Genomic DNA, 20,728 nt, shown 5'->3' with positions numbered 1-20,728 from the left:
TATAAGTTTCTATCATATCCCCTCTCCTCTGCCTGTCTTTGCAAACTTTGCAACCCACACACCCTCAATCAATCCTCATAGGAAACATTCCACAGACCTGTCACCAGCTTGGTCACTCATCTCTGAATCCTATCCACCTCCCGATCCCCAAGAAAGGCAGTGACCAAATTTGTGCCTTATAAAGAGGGATAACAACCTCCCTATCTTTACTTGTCAATGTGTTCTTCAGCATCCAAGTAATCCTCTGAACTATTTTGCCAACTCTTGCAATATGTTCTCTGAATTTCAAATCTCTATCCACCATCACCCCCCAGAACCCTAGCCTCATCAATTTCCTGTAAACTAGTAACATCAATATGATATAAAGTGTGTAGTCTTTTCATCCCAAAGTGCATTACCTTACATTTTACAACATTGAATTGAGAACCATTGTCCTTTACCTACACTGCCAATTTATTTAAATCACCCCGTAAATCTGTTATGCGCAAATTATGTAATTACACAATTCATGAAATGCTCAACTTTTTTGTACATCCCGTGAATTGGACAATTCATGAAATGTGCACAACGATTTCTGCTCATTTCATGAATACCATAGTAGCAGAAATATAGTTATTATTCCAATATTTTTTTATTTTTGCTTCATTCTTATATAATAGTCAATTTTCATGACAATGACATAAACTAAGACATATATGTCTATTCATATTCTTTAAAGTAAATTCAAATAGCATAGGTAAGTTATGAATAATAATGATTATAAACTAGCAATGCAAGTTTTGATTGTAATAAACACTTATGAAAACCTAATGAACCCATAAACAAACATTTTACATTATGAAAGCCTAATGAACCTATAAACAAACATTACTGATATAGTTCTATAATTTTTCTTTGAAATAAAACCCTTAATGATTTTCACAAGATTTATTTGGATGGCATGAGGAATTGCAAAGAACTTGATTTTTAAAACATTGCCATTTCTGGACATTTATTTTTCACTTGGTTAGACTATAATAAATTTAGTTTAATCCTTTATTCAAGTGTAAGCAAACAAAGTTTGCACCTGAAAATATCTTCAGGACTGAGGTAAGGTAGTGCGATACCAGGCAACTCCGAGCAAAGGTGGACCAAGCTCTCTCATCACTCCTTGTCTCAGTATCTCCCATAATGCAAAGCACATCTCCTTGCAGACATGTATACTGCTATGCATTAAGGGAAGGGCCACTACCCAGACTGGTTTCAACCTTTATTGAGGTCTCGTCAGTGGGAGGCAGACCCAAACGTGGAGATACTAAGGCAGAAGCAATAGGAGAGGTCATATTTACCTATAGGAGTTGCAAACAGGTGGTACCACCTTATTATTGAATTATTCTGGATTTAGAGAAAGATGTTGGATGTTTATTTTTCACTTGGTTAGATTATAATAAATTTAGTTTTATCTTATTGTTGCACTACCTTACCTCATTCCTGAAGATATTTTCAGGTGCAAACTTTGTTTGCTTACACTTGGATAAAGGATTATACAAAATTTATTATATTGACATTTCTGACTTGCACAACATACTTTACAAGAGCATCTTTTGAATCCTTGTCCACTACTACCAACGGAAAGCTTGTGAACTAGAGGTCTGATATTGAGTTCCGTAGTTTGTATCTCACTTATAGATAATCCCTCATAACTCACTCTTTCAAAACAATTCCTCTGAAGCCAGTTTTTGATGACTTCACCTTTGGTGCCAGTTCTGTATTTTTCCTCTTTTGTGTCAAGAACTACACCAAACAGATATGCAGTCTCCTCAAACCACAATCATAGGTAGGTACAAACACATTTACACAATCTCCAACTTCCACTTTTACTTTCAGATTCTTATTTCTTCTCTGAATCATTTTTGTAGCAACATGTTCCATGTTTTGACTTGCAACCTTCTTAATTTAATCACTGCATGGAGCTCATCAGAATCAATATCTCCATCCTTTATTAAAGTTTCTGAAAGAGCTAGATGTCAATTACGTAGAGAAATCATCAAGGGTTGTTTCTTCACCTTCACCTCAAGTTTCTTCTAAAGCATGTTCATGACTTTCTTATATTGTTTCATTTTGTATTAAGTTCTTCAGACATGACAACATATTCTCCTATAACTTGACATAATTTGATATCTCCTTCTTCAAAATCTAAGTGTATGAATTATTCTTCTGCTGTGGAGTTAGTACTTCCACTGTATCACTCTCAGGGTGACTTAACATCTCCATGAAACTGTCTTCATCAATTCCTGCCTGAATTTTATTCAGGAATTCTATTGGAAGATTTGTACCAAGTCCCAGTTTGGGTTTCACTCCAAACAGAGCTTTATAAGGCTCCATTTTTATAGTTTCATAGTATGTAGTATTCATATTCCACTGTACAGATTTTATTCCTTAATTCCAATTAGAGGACTTATCATCTGCGAGTCTCTGTCAAACCTTTGTGCCCAGTAGACAGATGAATATCACGTATTATTGAAATAACAGATTCTTTTGTTGCTATGAATGGACCCTCTTTTTGGTCACCACTTTCATCACACTTGCTAAATTTGACATAGCATACCTCTACGATAATATTTTTGTCTGCTTCTTTTCATGCCAGCTCTTTCATTATTTAGTGTTTGACATGTCTTTCATATTCTGGGCTTCGTAAAGTATCACATTCTCTAACAGTGTTCTCTAGATATTCATGCATATCATTCATTGTTTTCTGGATCTGAAATTTAAACAAATAAAAAATTTCAAAATCAAACTGCACATTATTAATATTAACTTTAATATTAATTAGTTAATTTTAATATTAACTGCAAATTTCCCTTGTTCACTGCATTGCTAACCATAACATTAATGTATAGTTAATATTAAATATTAATATTAACTAACTAATGTGCAGTTTGATTTTGAAATTTTTAATTTGTTTACATTTCAGGGAATAGTTTTAGAAGTCTCTCCCACACAACATTTGAAAATAAATTCAAAAATAATATATAATGAGTATTTCAAAATAAACGTTTGGAAAATTATACAAATAAATTATACAAATTATTATACAAATAAATATAATAAAAAAAAAAGTTAATAGTTATCTGCACTAGGGTATGAACCTGCAACATTGAGTTTGGAGAACTACACATTAACCATCTACACCACTGAGAACATATTGTTGGAATCCAACTTTACTGATATTTATGTGTAACTAAACTCTGTAATCTAAATGAAGTTCTAAAATATTAATTATTTGGAGTTTACACAATATCATTGCTGTGATATTTCGACTATGTCTGAAAATATTCCTATCTCTAGTTATGATATTATTATAACAATACAGAGCTAATATTTACTATATCAGAAGAGGAATCCGGTAACAATATTGTTATGTACTGATAGGAAGGGTTGCCGTTATTATGACCAGGAAAATGGAGTGATGTGTTGTATAACAATGCACAATTAATGAATTGTGTAGAAATACATATTCCCAATTCATGAAATGTGCTGTTCCCTAGACATTTTGGGAATTGTGTAAGAGGGATGTACAATTCATGAAATGGCAAGAAACTACACATATTTCATGACTTGTGCATAACATCTACATCACCTTTATCAGCTAGTGCCCTCCCTAGCTTTGCATCATCAGCAAACACTTGATATTTATCACAGACGAATTTAAAGTGATCAACAATACTTTCCAAAAAAATGGGTACAGCCAAAACACTATTAACAAAATTCTCTACAAGACCTCAATAAAAAACAAAGACAAACCAGATTACAATAAAACTATAACCATTCCCTACATTAAAGGGACATCAGACAAAATAAACAGAGTGCTATGTTATACCCTGATAAGTTTGGAATATTAAGATTCCACTTAGGGGTGCTTAAGGGTCAAAGCTGTATAACTGAGAGGAGACCTCCACATAGCCTTTAAAGGAATGCGGAGAACCGGCCAGGGGTTCTGACCTAATGTCCAATCCTCACCTTCTCGTGGTGCACCCTGTTGGGTATCTACTTTGATACTGAACGAACGAGGATGGGCTGGCAATTTGGGATTTAGCCGACCAAATTGTATTCTTATTGGTTAAACCAAAATAAAAAATGATGGTACAACATGACAAAATTTCATGCCGGCTGGGGCGTCGCCCGGTTAAACAAGGCCCCCGTTGTTTTCGCCAGGGAACCAGGGCGAACAGCGAAAAGTCAGCTACTGGAACAAATCTGAAAACAAACCCCAACTCAACATCACCAGAATTAAAGATCGGTACTATCAATGTCAGAAGCCTGAATGGCAAAGAAATGGAGCTAGCTGAGGAATTAGATAAGTACCAGATCGACATAATAGGGGTGACTGAAACAAAAAAGACCAAAACTGGTGAGATCTTTCTGAGCAATAAATACAAAATGTTATATTCAGGCAATGACAATCAAGGAAAAGAAGGAGTAGCCATAGTATTCAACACAAAATATGAGGCTAATCTTCTTGAATGTCAGTCAGTCTCAAGTAGAGTAATGTGGGCAAATATGAGAATGGGGAACTGGACAATGAGACTTATTTGTGCCTATGGTCCCACAGAAGGTTCTACTAAGGTAGAAGTGGAGGAATTTTTTGATGCTTTAGAAAAAGCAACTGACACAATGAAAAAGTTGGTCCTTGTTGGGGATCTAAATAGCAGAGTAGGAAATGATTGTGAGACATATAAAAATATTTTAGGAAAATTTGGAGAAAAGAGCAAAGCTAATAATAATGGCAAATATCTGTTGGATTTCTGCTCAGGACATGGACTGGTTATTACTAACACCATGTTCCAACATAAAAATGTGCACAAATTCACATGGAGAGAAGAGATTAGGAATAAGAAAAGTCTCATTGACTATGTTATTGTTGATAGTGATGTTTTCTCCCTGGTGCACGACACCAGAGTGTACAGAGGATTTGAAATTGGAAGCGATCACTATTTAGTCTTGAGCAGGATAAAATTGAATTTCATATTGAAAAGAATAACATGTAAGAAAGTTTTAAAGCGAATAAAAGTTGAGCAGCTCTCAGATGTGAACTGCAGACTAAAATACAGAAAGATTATTGAAAAGAAAATGAAAGAGTTTGAGAACAGGAATCAAACCTTGGAGATTCAGTGGCAAACTCTGAAGAAAACATTGATTGATTCTGCCAGAGAGGCATGTGGTGAGGTTGTGTGCAAGGATAAAAAAATCAGAACTCCCTGGTGGACACAGGAAGTTAAAGAGGCAGTGAAGGAAAAGAAGAAAGCATATCAAAAGTTCCTGGCAAATAAGTCAGCTTTTACTCTTACAGAATACAGAGACAAATGTAAGAAAGCTAAACAGTGTGTAAAACTAGCTAAACAAAAGTCATGGGAGGACTTTGGCAAGAATATAGAAAATAAATACCAAGAAGGTGGCAAAATATTCTGGAGGTTGTTGAAGAAGCTTAGGAATGGAGGAAAGAGTGTTGTAAAAGGAGTTAGAGATGATAAAGGTGACATGAAAACAGGAGAAAAAGATATCCTTGAAGTAAGGAGTAATTACTTTGAAAAACTGCTAAATGAAACAAGCAGTGATGACAGCACAGTGATAAAAAACACTGACCAGGCATGCAGTCAGGAATACATATCCATACTTGAAGTAGAAAAAGCCATCAAAGGCTTGAAATGTGGAAAGGCAGCAGGAGTAGATGATATTCAACCAGAAATGCTGAAGTATGGTGGTATAAAAGTCTTACAGTGGCTGCACTGCATAGTTCAGAAAGCCTGAACTGAGGGACGAATTCCTGATGATTGGAGTAGAGCTCTCATAGTACCCATATATAAAAAGTGAAATAAAACTGAATGTGAGAATTACAGAGGTATTTCCCTACTGAGTGTTCCTGGCAAGATCTATGCAAGTATACTTGAGAAACGGTTGAGAAGAATTGTGGAAGAAAAACTTGGTGAAGAACAAGCTGGATTCAGGCCAAATAGAGTCTATCAGGATCAGATCTTCACTTTACGACAAATAGTTGAGAAAGCATGGGAATATAACAAAGATCTGTATTTAAGTTTTGTCGATTTGGAAAAGGCATATGACAAGGTGCCAAGAGAGAAGTTATTCGATACGCTACTGTTATATGGTGTCAATGGGGCATTATATCAAGCAATACTTAGTCTTTATTTGAGTTGTAAGTCAGCAGTTAGAATTGAAGGAAGTACAGGAAGATGGTTTAATATTAAATCTGGTGTGAGACAAGGATGTACATTATCCCCTCTGTTATTCATTATCTATATGGATCACATTATGACGGAAAGTGGTATTAAACCTGATATCAGAATTGGAGATGTTAATGTCAGCTGTTTGCTTTATGCGGATGATGTTATACTTCTAAATAAATCTGCTAAAAGTCTGCAAGATTCTCTGACTAAATTGAATAGCTGTTGTAATAGATATGGTATGAAGGTCAGCAATAAAAAGGCAAAGACAATGAAAATAGGCAGAATCATTGAAAATGTCAACTGTGTTGTGAATGGAGAACCTGTGGAACAAGTAAAACATTTCAGTTACTTAGGCATGATTTTTACTGAAGATGGTAAATTAAATATAGAAATAGACAATAGAATCAGCAAAGCTGGTATGGTAGGAAGTCAATTGAATAAATTCATATGGAATAAGAGAGAAATTAGTCGGAACACTAAATTAGCTGTATACAAGACAGTGTTCAAACCAGTTTTAACTTATGGATCTGAGAGCTGGGTCAGAAGTAAAACACTTGACCAAAGACTAGAGACCACAGATATGAGAGTCCTGAGAAAGATTAGAGGCGTGAACAGATGGCATCAATGGCAATATCATATTAAAAATGAGGATATTAGGAAAGAACTTGACATTGTCAGCATCCAGGAATGCATTAGCAGAGCTAATCTCAGGTAGTATGGTCACTTAAATAGAATGGGAGAGGAAAGATTAGCAAAACAAGTTTTCTCTGCCAGGTTGGCAGGAAAACGACCCAGAGGAAGACCAAGATACAGGTGGATTGATACGGTAGAAAGTGCCTTAGACGATAGAAATATAAGATCTGATAATGTTGGAGTCTTGACAAGTAACAGACTGATTTGGAGGAAAATTGTAGATAGGAAGTTAGTAATGATGTAAATTTTTCATGTAGTACTGTCATATCCTGTACACCCCTTGAGGGTACATGGCAGGAATTTGATGATGATGATGAGATTCCACTTATCGTTGTCTAACAGAGCAAATACCCTATAAGAAACATAAAAATATGCTTGTTATCTAGGTATGTGTAGTTATGTACTTTTAATATCGAATACATTAGTAAGGAAAGGAAATAATTGTAAAATATCTATGAGATAATATTTACTTGGTAAAAGAAAAGAATATGTTAGAAAAGTGTGCTAATGTTAAGTGTATAATATTAATACTGATTTAAAAGTGATATTACCTTTAATGTGAAATAACGTGCAAGAAAGGTACCAACATAATCTGTGTAAACTTAAGCTCAAAGTTTGGGGGGCAAGCTGACAGTTGTCCCGAAGCAGTCTCGTGCTCGTGGGACTGGAAGAATCGGACATTATGAGATCAGAAACATGTGATGGAGAATTCTACGTTTCAGGTGAATGGCCAAAGTTACAGTGATGGCCGGTAGGGAGGAGGTATAAAAGGATTGGAAACCCTCTCTCTCTCTCTCTCGTTTTCTTAGTTTCACTTCGTGGTCGACCAGAGCTCTGGGTGTGAGGTCCATCGCTGGCATGTGATCAGACAGTTTATAGCAGGAAATCTAGTCCCGAGATACAGCAGCAGGCTATGCCGCTTGGAATGTTGAAGAAAGTACATGTCTGGAATGCTGTAACGAAAGAGGTCAAGGAGAGGTTCGAGTTAGCATATTGATGATCGGAAACCTTAACCGTGATATGGAACCAAGGGCATTGAAGAAAGTGTTTAGTGCAACAAGAGAACGGAGTCATCATGTATAGATAAGTAGACATTTTTGTTCTTTGATTTGTTTGTTACCCAAGAAATTAATGTTATGTAAAAATTTAATAACGAAGGACTCGGAGATAATCATTAGAAAGGACTGTAAGAAGGAGATTTGTTGTGTAGAAGATTATGAGTGGATAGGCACGATACGAATCGGAATATTGAGTATGCCTAAGAATGTTTAAGAGGATTTAACCTAAAGAGTGAATTTTAACAGAGATTGTTACTTCTAAGAATATAGTGTGAGACTTATGTTTTATGTGAGGTAATTAAAGTTGATTGAATTTTGATGGGCTTTTCTGTGGAAAGTATTAGAGCTAACAGGTTTCATTTATTCTTTAGCCAGATTTGAAGGGAAGCTTTTTATTTGTATTATTAGCAGTATGTACTTTATGCTTAATAAACCTTGCTATTCTTTAACCAAATTTGTCTCTTTATGGAATTCGATGCACTGCTTGTAAAAATAGTTACGAATCTGGGTGGGAGATTTATAGAATATATTTTACGGTCACGATTGCATATCTTGTGTTATCTTTGTAAATCTTCTTGCCAACTTCTTGATTAATATTCTAATTTATCTAAGGGTCTTAAGTGGCGCAGCAAAAAAAAAAAAATTAACTTTCTTAGGACTTAACGAGAAGTTGGTTATGAAGGGTCCACCACATAGGTTTTGGCTCGATCCTTAGCCTATTCCTTTGTGATCCACAGATACCCACGTGCCACACATAGGCAAGGCTTTAAGGAAACTCTTAAAATATACAATTTAAAGGAAATGAGACACAACAACTACAAAAATATAACCTCAAAGCCATATTTAAACCTCCTGCAAAATTAAAAAGCTTACTCAACTCATCCAAAGACTCACTCCCTCCGCTGGCCCACCCTGGAGTACACCATATCTATTGCACCTGTAACATACCATATACAGGGTGTTCGGGATAAATTTGATATATTTATAATTAATTATATTTTTCCGTAAGTTACATGTATTAACACACACTTCTCTTCATTTAAAAGTTTGGACCCTCCTTCATTCATATACAAGATGTCAGAAAGGATGGATAGCTGGAACCCACCTGAATCATGGAAGAGAATAATTTGTATCATGATGATTCGTGCCCGCCATCAAAATAAGGATATTACGACTGCTGCCCAATGCTCCCTGAATACAGTAAAAACAATCAGGCATGAACTAGAGACTTGCAATGGTGACTACGAGGATGTAGCAAGAAGAAAGATCCCTAGCAGACGATCTGATTGCGTTCGTACAGCAGAATTCCTCGCAAATCTGCAGGAACAGGTGTTGAAGAACCCTGGCATTGGAATTCGGGCTTTGTTCGTGGAGTTGCTAACTGTAGTCAAGCCCTGGATAACAAGGGTAGCCAGTGGTAGGCCGTATGTATGGCAGCAGGATTCGGCCCCTTGCCACACCTCTGGGAAAAGTCAAAAATGGTTGTCTGAAAATTTCTACGACTTCACCAGTCCAAATGTTTGGCCTCCAAACTCCCCAGACCTTAACCCCATGGATTATTTTGTATGGGGCGCAGTTGCAAAAGACACCAGTCGCACTTCCAGTAATACAAAAGCCCAGTTAATGGATAAAATTAAAACAGTTTTTGCGGCCCTTCCCAGGGAGACTGTATCATCAGCTTGTTCGAGGTTCCGAAGCAGAATTGAAGCTGTGATCGATGCTAATGGTGGTTATTTTGAGTAAATCTTGTTGATAGTATTGTAATTAACTCTGCCTGTAATGTTTTTTTGTCAATTCATTAAATTTAATAGATACAAAGAAGATTTTCTTTTTCCTTACGAAACTGTCAAATTTATCCCGAACACCCTGTATATATATATAAATATATACAGGGTGTTCGGGATAAATTTGACAGTTTCGTAAGGAAAAAGAAAATCTTCTTTGTATCTATTAAATTTAATGAATTGACAAAAAAACATTACAGGCAGAGTTAATTACAATACTATCAACAAGATTTACTCAAAATAACCACCATTAGCATCGATCACAGCTTCAATTCTGCTTCGGAACCTCGAACAAGCTGATGCTACAGTCTCCCTGGGAAGGGCCGCAAAAACTGTTTTAATTTTATCCATTAACTGGGCTTTTGTATTACTGGAAGTGCGATTGGTGTCTTTTTCAACTGCGCCCCATACAAAATAATCCATGGGGTTAAGGTCTGGGGAGTTTGGAGGCCAAACATTTGGACTGGTGAAGTCGTAGAAATTTTCAGACAACCATTTTTGACTTTTCCCAGAGGTGTGGCAAGGGGCCGAATCCTGCTGCCATACATACGGCCTACCATTGGCTACCCTTGTTATCCAGGGCTTGACTACAGTTAGCAACTCCACGAACAAAGCCCGAATTCCAATGCCAGGGTTCTTCAACACCTGTTCCTGCAGATTTGGGAGGAATTCTGCTGTACGAACGCAATCAGATCGTCTGCTAGGGATCTTTCTTCTTGCTACATCCTCGTAGTCACCATTGCAAGTCTCTAGTTCATGCCTGATTGTTTTTACTGTATTCAGGGAGCATTGGGCAGCAGTCGTAATATCCTTATTTTGATGGCGGGCACGAATCATCATGATACAAGTTATTCTCTTCCATGATTCAGGTGGGTTCCAGCTATCCATCCTTTCTGACATCTTGTATATGAATGAAGAAGGGTCCAAACTTTTAAATGAAGAGAAGTGTGTGTTAATACATGTAACTTATGGAAAAATATAATTAATTATAAATATGTCAAATTTATCCCGAACACCCTGTATATAGGAGAAACAGGACGCACAATTCCCATCAGACAAAAAGAACATAAACGACACATTAAATATAATAACTATGGTGAAGCTGGCCTTTCTGATCATGCCCTGAACGCTCTACATAGAATTGACTGGTAAAGCACTAGTTGTCTACATCACACCAAAACATGGTATGAACGCAAATTTAAGGAAGCCTGTGAGATTGTTAACCACCACCCCAATCTGAACAATAATGATGGTCTAAAAATTCCATACATGGAAGGCATATATTCGTCCTACGAATCCTTCCTCTCTTGTATAGTATAATTGTGTATGCTTCAGATGATGATCTTGATATGAAGATCGAAATGACGAGATAATAAAGTTATTTATAACACGGTTGTAAAATCCATAATTTATAAAATGAATGCTGATCACTGTGTAACACTAAAAGAAAGGATTTATTCCATCTACTTCCTCAGATTTCCTGACCAGTGCAGGAGTACCCCAAAGTTCTGTTCTTTCACCCAATCTCTTCCTCTTGTATATTAATAACTTGCTCTCACAGACTTTCATTCCTATCCATAGTTTTACTGATCACAGTACACTCCATTCCTCCTTTTCATTTGACAAACCCTTTAGTGCTCAAATATTAGAATCCTCAAGATCTACCTTGACCAGGGACCTGAACTCCGACCTCTTAGCTATGTTCCATTAGAACAAGAGGAGTCTTGTAAACTTTAATGCCACCAAAACTCAGTTCTGTCTGATCTCTCGTAAGAAAGAACTTGCATCCCTCCTCCCTTACTTTCAGTAATACTGAGATATCCAAACACGATCAGATATTTCTTCCTCTTAGACTGACTTGCATCCCCCAATCTTTCCCGGCACAACCATATTTCAGCTATAGCTTGTGCAGCTGCCAAAAAACTTGGTGTACTTTTTTGCACAAGACAATACTTCATACCTTCACAGCTGTTAACTCTATACAAAGCCCAAATCTGCCCAGTCATATAATGTTGCTATCATATTTGAGATGGTGCACCAAAATCCTCTCTAAGATTGCTTGATTCTATCCAGAAAAGGGCAGTCCTGCTAATTAATTCTCTCTCTCACACAGATGTTCAGTTTCTACCTTGTGCCTTTTCTACAGATACTTTCATGGACAGTGCTCTGCTGAATTGGCCACTATTATTCCTGCAAAATCATTAAAACAAGAGCCACTGCTAACCAACACCCTTTTACAGTCCATCGTAAAACTCACCAAACCAATTTCACTGCCTCTTCTTTTATTCCATCTACTTCTGTCCTTTGAAACAGTCTCCCCCCCCCCCACTCTGCCTTCCCCAAAGATTACAACCCTCAGCTGTTTCAAGCAAAATGTGAACAGACTCCTCTTTCTGCTATTCCTCTTGCCCACACACGACACTAGTGTGCTATAGATCTTCTGGCCTTTCATGTGTGGATCAGATATAACACATACAGAAGGCACAAATTTAAAAATAAATAATTACTTTATAAATAAATTTTATTAAAGTTTACTTAAACTAATAATTTAAGTATTTCTATGTATTTGGGAATTCGGTAAAAATTACGTTTTTTTTTTTTTTTTTTTTTTTTTTTTTTTTTTTTTGTAACTATAAATAGAAACGTTATAAGAATTTCTTAGAGCTGAGGATCTCATTCATTACAGGTCTGCTGTTGTGTCATAAAATCTAAGTTATTAAAAAAAAAAAAGTTTTTATTGCAGTATCTTTATAGAGTCAAGGAATTTGTTTTAGGAAGTCACTTAGCTGATGCATACATACAACACTTGAAACAAATTTATTCTTTTCTCATTCCCTCTGAAAAAACCTACTTCTACTCCTTTTCACAACTAATAGGAATGGCATCTTATCCTTTACCTTTGTTCTATCCTTGGAAAATCTCTGTGACCATCCAGGATCAGATCTCCTCACTTGTTTTCCACCTTATTCAAATCCTCCTGAAGAGCCACTGCAATGCCACCATTTGTAATACTCCTTAACTTTGCATCATGAATTCATAAAGTGAACATCTCCCTATAATCCATTTGCTTTATCATTGACAAAAAGGTTGAACAGTATTAACCTCCTCACACTGAGCTCTATGGAATTCAACTTATAATTATCCTCCATGAAAAAAAAAACCTATTTCTACTCCCTTTCCCAACTAATAGGATTAGCCTCTTGTCCTTATCCTTTACCTTTGATATTATGATTGATCTACTATCCACTTTGCCTATGTAATTTTATGTCGCTGAACTGAAGCCTTTTGACTCTTTCTTTAATAATTATAATTATCCTCCTAGATAATACTGCTGCTTCAGTACTTAGATATCAATTTGTAATGCAGTAGCCTGTCAAATGCTTTTGTATATCCCCCCCCCCAAAAAAAATCATAGTATAAGATAATTTGTATATAGATAATTATAATATGTGATGAAGGGAATGCATATTTGCATTTCCTTTATCAGTTACTCTTGTTACATTTATTATAAAATGTGACCAGATTACTAAAATAAAACAGAACAAGTTGTGATACTTAAGACTTCAAAAAATCTTAACTACAGAAAAAAAATTCAAATACTTGTCTATTCTATTTTACAATCACCCTTATGTAATGCCCGATTATTCCCTCTTTTCACTTATTATAAATTCTTCTATTTGAAAGACTTATAAAGCCATGTTTGAACATTCTGTTTCATTTATGTTCAATCTTTCAACACTACCCCTTTATCTGAGAATAAAAACTAGAATGAAATACCCTGATAAAGAAATTATTAAACAGCTCTATTTGCCTTTGTTCTAGAATTAAATGTTGAATAATATCGTTGGATAATAAAATGTTGAATAATAAAGTAAATAGCAATACCTATTGAGAAACAGTATTTTTTAATAGATATAAACAGGGTTGATCCGAGAGTATCTGATACCCCTAGGCAAAGAAAATTTAGGCGCCCCTATACATTGTCTCTCAATATATATTTTGCCATACTCACACAAGCATACGTACACCGAAGTCTTAACGCCCCTAGGCGATTGCCTAGGTACGCCTAATGATAAAATCGGCCCTGGATATAAATCCTCAACAGTTACACACCATTGGGAGTTAATACAGTAATCTACCGTTTATCTGACCCCCGAAACAGCGATCCTTTAAATATTCGAACCTTAGGTCAACTGACCCCTCAAATTGCAGTTGCACGCGATACTTTAGTGGTGCGCAGTCAGCCGAATTTAACACTACATATCATTTGTTGTAGATATGTAGAATTATGATAAACTGCAAATATAACATTAAATGGTTAATATAACAGGGGTAAAATTATAACATTGTCGGTTTAAAAAAAAAGTATGGCGTCTTAAACGAATTCATCTTTTCTTTAAAATGACATCCTATTGAATGTACGAGGTTTATTTACTCGTATATATATGTGATCTCTTGTTTACGTTTACTTAGCAATGACGATACCGAGTAATAAAGGATGTGTGAATTGGTCACCAACACGCCTAATCACGTGCTTTATACGTAAATTTTCCAACTGTAGTACAAGCAAAATAGCTACCACTTTAAAAACTAGAATTTTCATAAAAGAAAGGCTAATTTTCTGACGTATAATAATAAACGCTCATCCCACGAAACGTACTGATTATCCTATTTTCGGAATGGATTCTCCTCCTCCTGACATGCGCAGAAGGGTCTCCAATCTGCAGACTTACAGTACCAAGAAATTATATACAGTGGTACCTCGACTTACGACCCGCAAAGGGGTTATGCATCTGGTAGCCATCAGTAATGCCATCCTTCGGCTAAATTATTTCCCAGAGCGATGGAAACTTGCTGACGTTTTCCTAATTCCCAAACCTGGAAAAAATACATAGTTTCCTGAAAATTACAGATCGATCAGCCTTCTTTCATGCGTAGGTGAGATAGCTAAACGGGTTCAAGAGGCAGCAGATATCAACATGTCATTCAAGGCGTGCAATTCGGCTTTAGGAAATATCACTCCACAACGCTACAAATTTACAGAGTTGTCGAATATATCACCCAAAGGTATAAATAGCACCATCACTCTGGTGCAGTTTTTCCTGGACATCACTCAGGCATTTGATAGTGTGGCATCACGGACTAATTTTTAAACTACACGAAGTTGGAATTCCATTACCACTAGTTCTACTTATCAAATCATATCTGAATAACAGAAAATTCAAAATAAAACTCAACGGGATCAGATCCACAGAGAGAAGAATCACGGCTGGGGCCCCTCGATGTTCTCTGCTATCTCCCCCTACTCTTCTCCATATACATTGCAGATCTCAAATTGTCCCCATCTATCACCACTCTATATGCCGATGACACAATCATTATAGCCAGATCCCTCCGTCCACATCTGACCATAATCAAGTTGCAGAGAGCAGTCAATGAATTGGAGGATTGGTACACCAAGTGGCGTATCGCAATCAACCCAGGAAAAAGCTCTGCAGTACTTTTCACCAGTACTGCAGATGTAAAGCAGAACCGGATACAAGCATACAAATGTTTGGTAAAATCATCCTTGGTACAATTCTACCAAATATCTGGGAGTTCATCATGATAGACGTCTAAATTTCAAGTCACATATAGTGTCGCCACTAAAGCAAGTCAGGCCATAGCACAGCTATATCCACTTTTGAATAGGAACAGCTTTCTGAGCATAAGCAACAAAATTCTCCTCTACAAATCAGTGATCAGACCACAACTAACTTATGCCTCTCCAATCTGGAGTCACACAGCTTAAAGCAACATCAACAGATTACAGATAATCCAGAATAAATGCCTAAGAATGGCATTTAATGCCCCGTGGTTCATCAGAAACATCCATTTACACCAAGAAGTCAATCTTCCAGACATCAAGACCTAGATGATAGACATTGCAGAGAAATTCTTCACAATCACAGATAATCAGCTAATTCGACAGGCAGCGGACTACAAACCCGCAGATCGTTTCAAACATAAAAAACCGAAATCCTCCATCGCAAGAGAAAGCTGATACAGCCTACAATGCTCACAATGAGCGGGTAAATTACCCACAATAATCCCATCACCCACAAACTGAAATCCGGATGAAGAGTCAAGGACTCAGTCCATCTACCAATTAAGTTCGACGTTCGAACTTAATTCGTTCCTGACTGCGGTTCGTATTTCGAAACCCAATTTTCCATTATATTTTATGGGAAATCAATAAATCCGTTCCCAGATTCAAAAAATAAAAAAATTATTCTCAACTAAATGAAGAAAATGCAAAGAAATGGAGGAGTGAGAATCATTTTTACACTATAAATATGCATTTTGTATACCATTACATATTAATTTTTATTTATGAAATCTTTGGTTTTACATGATTAGTATGAAGATCATCTTCCATTAAATTGTAAAAAAAAATCAGTTGCTTCTTTTTGTCTCTTAGGTGAGGGAGGTTTAAAAAACCTATCTAACGTTGACTGAATCTGTCATTTCCTTAACACCCTTCTAAAGTGATTAATGACATTGTCATTGAAGATATTGGTGGCTCTAGAAACATCTTGATTTGGATGCCACTTGTTAACCAATTCTTGCAATTCGCCCAGTGCTGCAAGATTTTTTTTATATCACTTGTTGGAATTGCTTTTTGTTGCTGTCTTCTTCATCCTCTAGAGACATTTGCTTTTCCTTCTTCTCCCTTTCTTTTTCCTGCTCTCTTAACTCCTGTAGCTCTTCAGTGGTCAGCTCAACGTTCTGCTCCTCTACATCTGCTTCATGAACTTCCAAATATCCTTCCAATGCAGTTCCTCGGGCCATAGCTTTTCCAGGCTGATTTTAAAGTTCCCACAGAAACATCTTCCCATTCCTGACTAATAAGACGCAAACAATGAAGAATATTGAAATGATTCTTCCAGAATTCCCTGAGGGTTAATTCTGCGTCGGGGATAACTTCAAAACATCTTTGGAAAAGAGCTTTGGTATAAAGTTTTTTTGAAGTTGGAAATAATATATTGATCCATTGGTTGTAGGTGTGGTATAAAGGAGGCAAGAACTTAATTTTTATGAAATTAAACTCTTCATCCAAATCTTCCAACTCTGGTGGATGTGCTGGAGCATTGTCCGTTATAAGAAAAACTTTCTCAGGCAAACCCTCTTCTTGTAGATACCGTTTCACTTTGGGAGCAAAGACCTCTGTCATCCATTCACAGAAGAATTGTCTGGTTACCCAGGCGCTGCTGTTACCTCGCCACATAATGCTGAGTTTGTGTCTGTTAACTTTCTGCTTTTTAAAGACTGGGATTTTCAGAGTGGTAAACTAACACAGGTTTTACCTTCAGGTCACCACTGGCATTAGCAGAAAAAAGCAAAGTTAGTCTGTCTTTTATTATCTTGTGTCCTGGGAATGCCATTTCCTCCTTAGTGATGAACGTTCTCTTAGGCATTTTCTTCCAGAAGAATCCAGTTTCATCACAGTTGAAAAGTTGTTCTGGTCTGTAACCTTCTGACTCCATCAGTTTCTGAAATTCCTTCACGAACCTTTCAACGGCTTCTTTGTCAGCACTAACACCTTCATGTCTAACAACACTATGGATACTTGTTCTATTCTTGAATTTCTCAAACCATCCTTTGCTAGCTTTAAACTCCTTGCCGATGTCTTTGCTGGTGGATGGCAAGTTCTGTGAAAGATCTTTGTAAATAGTTTGAGCTTATAAACAGATCATGTTTTGAAATATACTATCTCCTTTCAGTTGGATGTCATTAATCCAGACGAGTAGTAAAGTTTCCATTTCTTCCATGACTTTATTTCTTCGAGATAACACGATAGATACTCCTTTGGCCACATCCAGTTCCTTATAAAAATCTGTTTTCTTGACAATTGTAGCTATGATGGATTTTTATTATTATTTTTATTAAGTGACTTCCAGGAGTTGAAAGACTCATCGAGGGGGGGGGGGGGGGTAGCCACTCCACAACTCTCCATCTCCACCACTCAAATCCACTAACTTCCACTGTCTGTAAATAGACCAACGCCATCTACCGGCGACCACTAGTATTTCCACAGACAATCACAAGCATCCATGCCCACTTCGGGATTCGAACTCGCAGCCTTTTGGCTGGAGAGCGTATACGCTAACCAGGCCAGCCTAAAAAGGCTTAGAGAAAATGTTCCTGCAGTCAGGACTAGACTCGAACTTATGAGTTTTTCTTCGTGCGGTCAAGCGTCGTAGAGTGCAAACGCCACTTCTGCTGAGCTATGCAGGCTCTTAAGTATGATTTGGACACGTCATACTGCTCGCACAAATCACTTTGCCTGACTCGTTTCTCATATTTGTCCACAATCTCTTAATTTCTATTGTGATTTTCTTCTCTTCTTTCTTAGTTTTCTTTGGCCCCCCCATGTTGAAAATAATAGGCTGATCAGTGAAATGATGCTTATCTGGTAGATTATTCAGAAAATAAACGTGTAGCTACAATAAAACACGTCACTTATAAAAAGAAATACATACAGTACACACAATAAATACAAACCTTAAAAAAAATCTTCACGAAGTGTATTGTTTGTTTACACAAATACCGAAATAGATACACAAAAAAGCAAATCTGTGCAGCGTTCGTCGTATTATTTCAGATAAATACGACGTAGTAACAACAATCGTTACACTTGAGACGGTTCAGCGCGCTCTCAGCTAAACGTGCATAAAAAAGTTTAAAAAATATATTTCAGATAAATACGACGTAGTAACAACAATCGTTACACTAGAGACGGTTCAGTGCGCCCTCAGCTAAACGTGCATAAAAGAGTTTAAAAATATATATATATAATGTATAATGTAAATTCCTGAAAAAGAGAGCCAAAAGGCTTCACTTCGGCGATGCAAAATTATTCAAATTAAGTGGATATTGAATCCAACATTGTTTAATTCCAATATATAGAAACTATAAAAGTTTCGGCGGATCCAAGCATAAGCTAACACCTTTCATGACAGGGACAACTCGTAGTAAAGGTGTCGTAAGCTCCGATCACTATCCGTAGTATTTCCCAAAATGTAAACACATCTCTTAGCGGACATGTATGATGTTATACATTATGGGGGGGGATCACTACCCTGATCGGTTTCGACCTTTTTTTTTTTAGGTCTCGTCAGTGGGAGGTAGACCCTGGTAGATATAAATACTCTGATTGAAATGATGCAGAACTTATACTTTACGAGTTGCTAAAAAAAGGTGTCATATCACAAAAGGCACCAAGAATAGGCTTTAATCCATTTGAAAAGAAAAGCATCACGGTTCGTATCTGGAGGTCAAAATGGGATATGCAAAAAGTTCGTATCTCGAAACGTTCGTAAGTCGCAGTACCACTGTACTTGGTTTAATCCTTTATCCATGTGTAAAAAATAAAGTTTGCACCTAAACCATTTTCAGGCCTGGGGAAACTCATATATAGAAGCTTATGACTTCACATCACTTGCCTTAATATCCCATAATGCAAAGCACCTGTCCTTACGGGTATGCTTTATGGGAAGGGTCACTACCCAGGCCGGTTTCGACCTTTAACCAAGTGGGAAAAAACTTCCAACAACTATCTCTAATCCAGAGTAATTTATATGAAAATATTACTTCTGTATTACTTCAACCTTGGTATCACCTCTGGGTCTGGCTCCCACTGGTGAGACCTCAATAATGATCGAAACCGGGCTGGGTAGTGGCCCTTCCCATAATGCACAGCATTATACATACCCGTAAGGATGCTTTGCATTATGGGATACTAAGACAAGTGATGTGAAGTCATTAGCTTCTATATACGAAATTGTCCCAGTCCTGAAAATAGTTTAGACGCAAACTTGTTTGCTTACACTTGGATAAAGGATTAAATCAAGTATATAATTTCTTGATATCTTTAATTTATAGTATAACCAAGTGGGAAAACTTCCTCCACGAATTATCGATGATTGATTCTGAACTTCCCAAATTAAGCAGAAACAAATATTATACAAGCATTTATAAACATTGTTCACTGTATGTTAAAAATCTTGCTGTTTTTCCTTTCTAAATCGAGTTCATTGATTTCAATAATGAAAGACTGAGGCATCAGTGCTTACTGTCGATTTTTGTCATTTATGTAATACAGAACTTAAAATTTTGTTTCTTAACATAGAGTTTCATTCGTGTTAACTGTCTACGGAAAATTTCTGTTTAGAATTACTTCATAAATCCATAGGCTGTATATTTTTTAAAATGCTTAGAAATGAATTTTTTTTTTTTTTTTTTTCTTTTCAGAAATGAGTTACTCATCATTTGGTGCCACAAGTATACGCACACTTGGAGAGTAATTAACTTTTCAAATACTCTGTACATTCTAGCAGAACAAATAATCGTTCTGCTAGAATGTACAGAACGATTCCTAATCCGATGTTAATTAGTCATATATGTCGCTCAAAGTAATTAAATTCATCTTCTGATCGTTTATCTTATCAGGCATTTAATAATGCAGTAATGTACTGTACCCTATTACAATAAAATATGTCAGACACATTTGTACATTAAAATTATTTCATTTAAGAATTAGTTTATTGTTATGGCCTAATTTCAATGTGTAATTTTACTTAAAATCTGAATAATATAAATTATGTTTCATGAAAATGTAATTAAGGCAGTGTGTATTTTACTTGTATAAATATTCAAGAAATACACACTACCCAAAGAAAGCCGTCCGTTTTGTTTTTACAAATACAAATTTATAACATGAAACCATTTTACTCACCGCAGATTTTTAGTGTATAGTTCCGCCTCTTTAACAATCAGAAATTAGTAGTGTTTGTTTTTAGAGAAATAAAATGGCTAATTAAGCATTCGAACTGCATTAGTGTGGATGTTTAGAAATTTGCTAACAGAATCGGAGGTTTCTATCACAATTAATTTAACTCAGCAGTGTTCTCGTACCTTGTCAGCAATAACA

At 36.3% G+C, this 20,728-nt stretch overlaps 1 protein-coding gene across 1 annotated transcript in view; it reads left to right on the top strand.

The window, feature by feature from the left end:
- LOC150108466 (IQ motif and ubiquitin-like domain-containing protein) overlaps window positions 1-20,234 on the top strand; it is a 227,567-nt gene extending 207,333 nt beyond the window's left edge. The window contains exon 12 of the mRNA XM_090415872.1: window positions 20,050-20,234. The gene's annotated coding sequence lies outside the window, so the exon portion shown is untranslated. The remainder of the gene's footprint in view (window positions 1-20,049) is intronic.
- Window positions 20,235-20,728: the final 494 nt, after the last annotated feature.

Source organism: Typopeltis vanoorti, chromosome 3 (genome assembly GCF_054136105.1).
Source record: "Typopeltis vanoorti isolate ZY-2024b chromosome 3, IOZ_Tvanoo_1.0, whole genome shotgun sequence".
Lineage (NCBI taxonomy): Eukaryota > Metazoa > Arthropoda > Arachnida > Uropygi > Thelyphonidae > Typopeltis > Typopeltis vanoorti.
This window is presented reverse-complemented; position numbering and strand designations above follow the sequence as displayed.